This window comes from Canis lupus, chromosome 28, assembly GCF_011100685.1.
Source record: "Canis lupus familiaris isolate Mischka breed German Shepherd chromosome 28, alternate assembly UU_Cfam_GSD_1.0, whole genome shotgun sequence".
Lineage (NCBI taxonomy): Eukaryota > Metazoa > Chordata > Mammalia > Carnivora > Canidae > Canis > Canis lupus.
This window is the reverse complement of record NC_049249.1, coordinates 5,514,680-5,525,381: the sequence shown is the minus strand read 5'-3', so window position 1 is coordinate 5,525,381 and position 10,702 is coordinate 5,514,680. Positions and strand designations below refer to the sequence as shown.

Here is a 10,702-nt window from a genome sequence, read left to right as displayed (position 1 = left end):
TTTCTGTGACTAAGATCCCCTTAGCACAGGAAACAAAATTCCTGAGTGGGACACAAAGTACAAGAGGCTCCTGAATGTGTTGATACTAGGATAACACACTAGATCAGAGTCTTCAAGGTATAGAAAAGTCAAGAGCTCTTGTCATTAAAACTATTTGGAAAGGCAGTCTGAGAATAATAGAAATGAGTATTCCTGGCTTAAAAACAAACTAAGTATTTCTGGAAACCACATCCATTCTTTCATTTAGTGAAATGTATTCTCTTTATGAGCATAACACAGCTGACTTCCCAATGGTATGGTGATGAGCTCTTCTCTTGCCAGGGTTCACTTGGCACATTGCTAGAAGATATCATAATTCTTTTCTGAGAGTTCAATGACCTGTGGAGGACACAGAATGTTTAAAAGAAAAATTGGTAATCATCTAACCCGTGTGCTTTTAGTGATAAAAATATTATATGAGAATGAACCTGAGAATGAAGGGGTATTCACCATGTTTTCACTCCACCCTTTTCTTTTTTTTTTAATTTTATTTATTTATTTATTTATTTTTATTGGTGTTCAATTTACTAACATACAGAATAACCCCCAGTGCCCGTCACCCATTCACTCCCACCCCCCGCCCTTCTCCCCTTCCACCATTCAGCATTTCCTTATAGCCAGGCATTCTGCTAGCCCTCTTGTTCTCATATAATTCTTACGACAACCCTTGGAGGCATTAAAAAAATACCTCGATTTTAAACACAAGGGAACAGAGGTTAAGAGACATTTAGAATGCAGCTTATTAATGGTGGAACTCAGATCTGAAATTACATCTGACCCCAAAGATCAAATTCTTAATCATTATACTGCATGACTTTGCAAATGAGTTTGAGGTACATTCTTTGGGTGGATGGACCTCTCATCTTCAACCACTGATCAAATACTGATATTATAGTCAGTAAGTCCTGGGGCTGCTGAAATAGTCTTGGAGGTATAAGTTTGAGCAACGATTTCCCTTGTCTGTTATGCTTTCATAACATAAATTCCACAGAAGGAATTCTAGAAAAAAAATTGCACAAGGGTGCTACCTGTTTCCCTCAAACCAGGAATGGAACCAGACACAGAGAACTCCATTGTCCTAACTCATTCACGGACTGACTTTTACTCAGCGTATTCAGTGCCTACTCTCTGCTGGGCATGTTTCTAGGCACCTGCAACATGTAAGTGAGCAAGGTAAATAAGGCTCAGTCTCTCCTTATATTCTGGATTATAATCTAGGCTCTGGAAGCTCCAGAATCATCCCAGCTTTCCAAAGAGAAATGGCATTGGTTACTTTGAAACTCTGCAGTGGAGATAGCCCAATGACTTGATTGCTTTTGTAGATTACAGTGAAATTTCTGCCTGTTCCTTGGGTCTAAGCAAATATCAAGAATACTGAAAAGGGTGAAACCAGAATGTTTTTATCAACAAATCCATACTGATTGGATGTAGTGGGATTAAATGGGTTCAGGAATCCTTCACCCTCCAGGTTTGCTGCTCTGTGTATCATTTGTGACCAATTGCTTTTGGTATTCACTGGATTCTTAAATCATCATAACTGTAAGTATAAATGGGAGCCTTAATTGTTGTTTACTCCTGCCCTGGAAAGTCAGATAAATGTGTCCAAAGGTTCTCTGCTAGACAAACATTATAATAATTATTATAAGAAGTATTTTTTTTCCCAGTCCCCCTCCAAAAACAAATGAAAAACCCAAACCCAGGGTTGTCTGCAATCCACCCTCTCCATGAACCCTCAGGTAATTTTCTTTTTATATATATATATATATTTTTTTTAAATTATTATTATTTATGATAGTCACACAGAGAGAGAGAGGCAGAGACATAGGCAGAGGGAGAAGCAGGCTCCATGCACCGGGAGCCCGACGTGGGATTTGATCCCGAGTCTCCAGGATCGCGCTCTGGGGCCAAAGGCAGGCGCCAAACTGCTGCGCCACCCAGGGATCCCAACCCTCAGGTAATTTTCTGACCATTTCTTTCTTTAGCTCTGAGGCCAGGAAGAAGAAAACAGTCAGCTTTAAGCTTCTATTCTGAGAAACAGTTGGAATAGAGTGGTTCAGCTCAGGGGTTCTGAAGCTGGAAGGCTTGGATCCAAATGTTTGACTTAGCCTCTAACTAGCTGTGTGACTTCGGCCAGGCACTTTACTTCTCTGTGCTTCAGGATTCTCACATGTAAAACACAGATAATAAGAATAGTACCTATTTCATCATTTCCCTGTGAAGATAGATGAGTAAAAACGTGTAAACCATTTAGAAAGTTGCCTGGCCAGAGAAGAATGTTCAACCAAAGTTAGCTGTCATTGATTACGGGGCTCATTGTGTTGTGAAGCCTCTGATCATCCTGACTTCTCTGTACTATGTCCTCTCAGACTTATACCGATTGGTCCCTACAATAAACCATGTACTGAAGTTTAGTCTGAGAATTCTCTGACCTGCTCTGTTTCTCAAACCCAAAGGGCGTTGTCTATGAGATGCTCCCATCCTGAGGTTCAAGGGCAGAGGGGGATGGTGGCAGGGACAGAAATGATGTGCGCTGTTTCCTGTTTCCAGCACCAAATGGGCCACTGCTTCAACAAACCATTGATTAAATTAGTTTCATCATTTGGGGAGCTAACTCGGGAGCTGAAACACAAACCGAGAAACTTATTGTTTGTTCCATTTGGCCATTTGAGGCCATTTGTTACCTCGAATTTGCCTAGGCTTTAAAATGTGGCAAATTTTATTTTGGAGACAGAGGTCTGTATGGGTATGGTTTAGGTAAGAGGCTCACTTAAAATGCACAAGATAGTTGCACAAGATACTAGGGAAGCGGTATGTAACTGTGTTTAAAAACTACTGCTCTTTTGAAATGTTCAGGGCAAGGCCCCCTGGAAGCAGTCGTCCTTGCTAAGCACTGTGGAGGGCTACAGTGGGCAAGAAGAGGATGGCCCTTTGAATGAACCAGACACTTGGTTCCTTAATAAGTTCTGGGGCAGGGAGATGAGAATGGCTAGAATGACCATTTAGGAGACACTTGGGGATCTCAGAAGTCTCCGTTATTCTGTTTCTGATGCAGAAATATCCCCACGGATGACAGAATCCACACAAACAGATTGGGGTTCTCTATCCGCAGCATGAATATTCAATGAGAACTGGCCTCAATTTAACTTCTTCAGCAGGAGGAGGCACCATGTGTTATAACATGCAGGCTGCTAATAGCTAGGAGGGGAGGTCTGGCCCAAGGCAAGGAGGGTTTTTCTTTTCTTTTCTTTTCTTTTCTTTTCTTTTCTTTTCTTTTCTTTTCTTTTCTTCTTTCTTTTCTTTTCTTTTTTTTTCTTTTCTTTCTTTTCTTTTCTTTTCTTTTTTCTTTTCTTTTCTTTCTTTTCTTTTCTTTTTTCTTTTCTTTTCTTCTTTTCTTTTCTTTCTTTTCTTTTCTTTTTTTTCTTTTCTTTCTTTTCTTTTTTCTTTTTTCTTCTTTTCTTTTCTTTCTCTTTTTCTTTTTTCTTTTCTTTTTTTTTTTTTTTAGCAAATGAAAATTTCCCTGTGCCAAGTTTTAATTAAGTGGTAATGGAAACAAAACTTAGTGACAAGAGGTACTGTTTTCACACAACTGTTTTTATTTCAGTTTTGTTTCCACGTACTTATTGGGTGACTGACGGTTACTTATCCCTTGCTGCCTTAGTTTCCTAATATTTAAAATGATATTAATATTGGCATTTCTTGCTTGGGGTTTTTATCAGGATTAAATGGATTGATAAATGTAAAATGCTTAGAAGAGGGACGCTTGGGTGGCTTGGTTGTTTAAACATTTGCCTTCTGCTCAGGTCATGATCCCAGGCTCCTGGGATCGAGCCCAGTGTTGTGTTCCCTGCTCAGTGAGGAGCCTGCTTCTCCTTCTCCCTCTGCCTGCTGCTTCCCCTACTTGTGCGCTCTTTCTTTCTCTCGCTCTCAACCTCTGTTAAATAAATTAATTAAATCTTAAAAAAAGAAAAGCAGCAGCAGCATGGAAGTATGCTCTATCTCATTTTCCTTAGCGACTTATGCTATCTGGGAAATTTCTTGGTCTGGACAACACACCCGGAGCTGGCTTAGGTCTTTCAGGAAGGGAGTAGTCTGTATAGGGCTGATCTTTTCTTTTTAAACCTATCAAGTGATAGCAAGCATCTTTCATGCACAAAGAAAAACCCTAACTGAACTAAATGACTTGTTTTATTTATCAGTATCACTTATTCCCCACAAGGGACATTAGGAAACCATTTTAGGCTATTATATAGACTACTTGAAATTTTAGATGAGGGTCTGAACTTTAGAGATTCAGTAGCACAATAAGGATACATGAAAAGCATGCCTCTCCTTTATCTATAATAATTTTCTACTTATCATTATTGGAGAGATGTACAGGTTGCTCTGTTCCTGTCATATCTGTCTTAAAAGAATGGTTGGCAGACTTAAAGTGGTAAAATAGCTGAAAAAAATAGCCAAGATGTATTCTGATTAAGCAAACTGCTGAGCCAAATTTTGTTTCACAGGAACAGAAGGAGGTAGGCTCTCTTCTCCTTATATCAAGGCTTCAGATAAAGTGATCAAAAATCCTTGTTTTCACCTTCTTGTACCAGCTGCTTTGAGGTTTGAGCTCCTACCAAGAACAGCAAAACATAGGGAGAGGGAGTCCTGTTTTTCTCCAGAGAATGATGAGAGGGAAATAAGATGGTGAGTCAGCAGGCCAGCAGGCATCCACTGCACGGGAATTCTCAGCCCTGCTCACTCCCTCCTCCACCTGGTGTTCAGGCTGTCCCTGGATTAGCTCCTATTGCTGGTTGCTCTGCACCAGACTTGACAGTGGAGTTCTAGGTTCCCTGCCCCAACCTCCTGAAATTCTTGGCACTGACTGTGATCTATGGTCTACTGAGAAATAGCAGAAACTACATGAGGAACACAGGGACCAAAAGTATGGAACTCCCTGTGCCTAGGGCCCTATGATGATGCAGTACAAAAGTTGACAAACAGGACTTGAAGTATTACCTAATAGTGATGCGTTAAAATAACAAGGTTATTTATATTCCCCAAATGAATGAGAACATAAATAATAGTGAAAGGGAATATAAGGGAAGGGAGAGGAAATGTGTGGGAAATATCAGAAAGGAAGACAGAACATGAAGACTCCTGACTCTGGGAAACGAACTAGGGGTAGTGGAAGGGGATAAGGGCGGGGGGTGGGGGTGAATGGGTGACGGGCACTGAGGGGGGCACTTGACGGGATGAGCACTGGGTGTTATTCTGTATGTTGGTAAATTGAACACCAATAAAAAATAAATTTATTAAAAAAAATAACAAGGTTAAAGTATTGGTTCCTGCCACCAATATAAACTGGTCAGCATTAATTAGGATAGGGGGAATGGAGGGAACTAACCAATAATGAAGAATAAGTATTTATAATTACTCAGAGTAATTGCAATTATACAGTATGGAAGACTTGCCACTCAGGCATGGGCATACCGCCACTCAGCCTTTCTCAGCTGAGCACAGAACATGATTTGGGTGACTATATTTGCTGTGTTCCTAAGGATGACTCAGAACATTCTAGATGCAGATGAGAGAAGTTAATTTCCGACATACAGTAGATGCTTCAGGGCACTAGAGCTTGATTCTCTCAGGTTAAGAGAGGGTCCCCATTGTTCTTGCATTTCAAGGGTATGGTATCTTTTTTTTAAAACTGTTTTAAGTTTTTATTTACATTCTAGTTAGTTAACATGTAGTGTAATATTAGTTTCAGGAGTAGAATTCAGTAATTCATCACTTACATTTAACAGCCAGTGCTCATCACAAGTCTACCTTAATCCCTATCTCTCATTTAGCCCATCCCCCCCACCTCCAGAAACCCTGTTTGTTCTCTGTAGTTTGAGTCTCTCTTATGGTTTCCCTCTCTCTCTCTCTTTTTATTTTCTTTCCTTCATGTTCATCTGTTTTGTTTCTTAAATTCCACATATGAATGAAATCATATAGTATTTGTCTTTGACTGACTTATTTTGCTTAGCGTAATACACTCTAGTTCCATCCATGTCATTGCAAATGGCAAGATTTCATTCTTTTTTATGGCTGAGTAATATTCCATTGTTTATATATACCACTTCTTTTTAAAAAAAAAAAGATTTTCTTTATTTATTCATGAGAGACATAGAGAGAGGGGCAGAGACATAGGTAGAGGGAGAAGTAGGTTCCCTGCGGGGAGCCTGATACAGGACTCAATCCCAGGACCCCAGGATCATGACCTGAGCCAAAGGCAGACAGACACTGAGCCACCCAGGTGACTCTACATCTTTTTTTTTTTTTTTTAATCTATTCATCAGTTGACGGACATTTGGACTCTTTTCATAATTTGACTATTGTTGATAATGCTGCTATAAACATCAGGGTGCATGTGCCCCTTTGTTTCACTATTTCTGTATCCTTTGGGTAAATATCTAGTAGTGCATTTGCGGGATCATAGGGTAGCTCTATTCTTAACTTTTTGAGGAACTGTTTTCCAGAGTGGTTGTACCAGTTTGCATTCCTACCAACAGTGTAAGAGGGTTCCTCTTTCTCCACATCCTCGACAACACCTCTTGTTTCCTGTGTTGTTAATTTTAGCCATTCTGACAGGTGTGAGGTGGTATCTCATTGCAATTTGATTTGTTTTTTCCCTGATGATGAGTGATGTTGAGCATTTTTCCATGTGTCTGTGGGTCATCTGTATGTCTTCTTTGGAAAAATGTCTACCCATGTCTTCTGCCTATTTCTTAACTGGATTATTTGTTTTGGGGTGTTGAATTTATAGACTTTGGATACTAATTCTTTAACCAATAAGTCATTTGCAGATATTTTCTCTCAGTTTATTGGTTGCCTTTTAGATTTGTTGATTGTTTCCTTTATTTTTCAGAAACTTTTTATCTTGATGAAGTCCCAGTAGCAAATGAAGTTCATTTTTGCTTTTGTTTCCCTTGTCTCAGGAGATGTGTCTAGTAAGAAATTGCTATGGCTGAGGTCAAAGAGGTTGCTGCCTGTGTTGACCTCTAGGATTTGATGGATTCCTGTCTTATATTTAGGTCTCTCATCCATTTTGAGTTAATTTTTGTGTATCATGTAATGAAGTGGTCCAGTTTCATTTTTGCTTGTTGCTGTCCAATTTTCCCAACAGCATTTGTTGATAAGACTATCTTTTTTCCCTTTGGGTATTCTTTCCTGCTTCATTGAAGATTAATTGACCATATAGCTGTGAGTCCATTTATGGGTTTTCTATTCTTAAAGATGTATCTTTTATTTTTTTTAGATTTTGTTTATTTATTCATGAGAGACACAGAGAGAGAGAGAAAGAGAGAGAGAGAGAGAGAGGCAGAGACACAGGCAGAGGGAGAAGCAGGCTCCATGCAGGGAGCCCGATGTGGGACTTGATCACAGGTCCCTAGGATTAGGCCCTGGGCCGAAGGCCACGCTAAACCGTTGAGCCACCCAGGCTGCTCAAAGATGTGTCTTTTTCAAAGATAGTACTGTAGACAGCCCATGGTTGGGAATGCCTGTTTGGTCAGGGAGTAAACTATATTTCTCTCATCCCCTGACCCAGGGCAGGTTTCAGAGTTCATATAATTGTGAGCTACCATTTGTTCATTCACTCAACAAATAACTATTCATCTCTTTTCCTTTTCTAGGCGTTGGGCCAAGAATAGGGCATATAATGATGAACAAGAAACAGTTACAAACAAATAAGTGATGATCCATGCTATGTTGGGGAAAAACTCAAAGGATCCAGAAAAAAAAAAAAAACATAAAATGATGGATTTGGGAGCATGGGTGGGAAATGTGTTGGGAGGTAGGCAAACTTTAAAAAGAGATACTAAGCATACACAAACGTTGTTGACTCAGCTTGGCTGATGCACCTCTCTGGCAGGTGGCGGTACTCAGGCAATGTTTATGCACTTATGCACAACAAAAAATGTTATCTTTCTGCCTCACAGGTATTTTATAAACACAAGTAATTCCTTCTGAGGGTCACTGCCACGATGCTGGAAATGACTGCATTGCCAGTAAACAGTAAAGAGCCTGGGACATAGCGGGGATGCAATTATGTGGAATAACAACACTAGTGAATAAATGAAAGGCACTTTTAGAACAATAGGATGTTGAATTTATGGTGTCATAAATTAAATCAGTTCCACATTTGTCTGTTTATTGTTGAATTTTTGGCAATAATAAAACAACTTAATTTTCTTCTCGATCTTATTTGTTGAAATGAAAGCAATCACAGAGAACATAAACTCCTAAAAAAAGGTTGTACTTCCCTTTCCTGTAAAAGGAAAAAACCTTCCAGATTGTGGTGTAGCATGTCTTGCATGTGTGTTGAGTTCAGCTATGTTGCTTTAATTCCAGAAGTTATATACTTCTGAGATAATAACAGTATCTACCCTTGGAATACTTTCCAATTCCAATTTATTTCTATATTTAAAGAGCTTGCAATATCTTAGAGCTTTTCTTTTATCTTTAAACAGCTCTAAGGCTTGTGACACAGTTTTCCCCTCTACTTCTAAAGGGTCTGTGCATTGTATGAAGCAATCATTTTGACATTACTTGAATTTATTTTAGAACAAGAAAAATCACATATTTATTAATCTGATAGAATAATATGTAAAAAAATTAACTTACAGAAGATCAACAAGGGGATCCCTGGGTGGCTCAGTGGTTTAGCACCTGCCTTCGGCCCAGGGCATGATCCTAGATTCCTGGGATCAAATCCCACATCGGGCTCCCTGCATGGAGCCTGCTTCTCTCTCTCTCTCTTTCTCTCTCTCTGTTTCTCTCTCTCTCTCTCTCTGTGTCTTTCATGAATAAATAAATTAGAAGAAAAGAAGAAGATCAACAATTTGAGACATCACTAGGACTGCTGCATGATGGTTAATTTCAATTGTCAACTTGGTTAGGCTTCTGTGCCCAGATGTTTAGTCAAACACTAGCCTAGATACTGTTGTGAAGGTATTTTGTAGATGTGATTAACACCTACAGTTGCAATTGATTTTAGATGAAAGAGATTGCCCTTGACAATGTGAGTGGCACTTATATAATCAGTTGAATACTTTTGGTACAGAAACTGAGCTTTTGCACCCCGATGTTTATAGCAGCAATGTCCACAATAGCCAAACTGTGAAAGGAGCCTCGGTGTCCATCAAAAGATGAATGGATAAAGAAGATGTGGTTTATGTATACAATGGAATATTCCTCATCCATTAGAAACGACAAATACCCACCATTTGCTTCAACGTGGATGGAACTGGACGGTATTATGCTGAGTGAAATAAGTCAATCAGAGAAGGACAAAAGTTATATGGTCTCATTCATTTGGGGAATATAAAAAATAGTGAAAGGGAATAAAGAGGAAAGGAGAAAAAATAAGTGGGAAATACCAGAAAGGGAGACAGAACATGAAAGACTCCTAACTCTGGGAAACAAACTAGGGGTGGTGGAAGGGGAGGTGGGCGGGGGATGGGGGTGACTGGGTGGTGGGCACTGAGGGAGGCACTTGACAGGATGAGCACTGGGTATTATTCTGTATGTTGACAAATTGAATACCAATAAAAAATAAATTTATTAAAAAAAAAAAAAGAAACTGAGCTTTTAAGGAGAAGAAGGAATTTTGTCCCAAGGCTGTAACATAGAAATCCCATCTGAGTTTCCAGCCTGGTGGTCTGCCCTGTAGATTTTGGACTAAAGACAAACTGTTTCCTGAATTTCTATCTTACTACCTGCCCTAGGAATTTTGGACTTGCCAGCTCCCACATTTGCGTAAGCCAGTTTTCTTGAAACAAATATATAACACACACACATATATATATATACATATATATCTTATTTATATATCATATATATATTTTTATATATATATAAAATCTCTATCTGTATATCTATATATCCATAAATAAATGTTACTCTGCTTTCTGCTTCTTTGGGGAATTCTGACTGATGGAAACTGTTTCATTGTCTTCTGAAATTGTGTCTCCAGTTGGACCAGAGAAAAATTGGTAACAGCTTCTAGACTTCTCCTGCTTTGATGGGAGACTAGAGGACTGAAAACCAGCTGAGACAGTGTGCCACATATCAAGCTGCCCTCTTCCAAAAGGAAAAGAGCTTGGAGCTGGGGAGAAGAACACAGAGCACAACCATTCATATGATTCATCAGCTCTATATTTAGCAAAACAGAAAAATATGGGGAAGATTTTGAACCTTAATAAACAACTCTGGCTTCCTTCTGCTAATCCCATATTTTATTTTATGCTGAGGTACATCCCCACCTTTATAAAAATCATATTATGCTTTTAGCACTAGTTAGGGATCTCTATGAAGTATGAGTCAGAATGGATCTCAGGATCTCAGGGCAGGATTATTTATTTATTTTTTAAACCAGGACTTTATATAATATTAAGGTAGCTGGAAGCTGAATTATTATTTCCAGAAGAATAGGAAAAACAATGTACCTCAACTGAGCTCCAAGAAATGACATTCATATGAGAACAAGTTCACATATTTAATTCCCAGTTTTGCATAAAAACAAATTTTACAAATGAGGCCAAACCTCAAATTATACTGCCATACAGATATGCCTGTAATGGGGTCCAGGTAAGTGATGTGCATGGCTCAGGACAGACTCCTTTTCATCACTGCAGAA

At 39.1% G+C, this 10,702-nt stretch overlaps 1 long non-coding RNA gene across 1 annotated transcript in view; it reads right to left on the bottom strand.

Annotated features, from left to right (window-relative positions):
• Positions 1–237: 237 nt before the first annotated feature.
• LOC102152390 overlaps positions 238–10,702 on the bottom strand; it is a 34,340-nt gene continuing 23,875 nt past the window's right edge. Inside the window, exon 3 of the long non-coding RNA XR_005380415.1 lies at positions 238–378. This is a non-coding gene — a long non-coding RNA (uncharacterized LOC102152390). The remainder of the gene's footprint in view (positions 379–10,702) is intronic.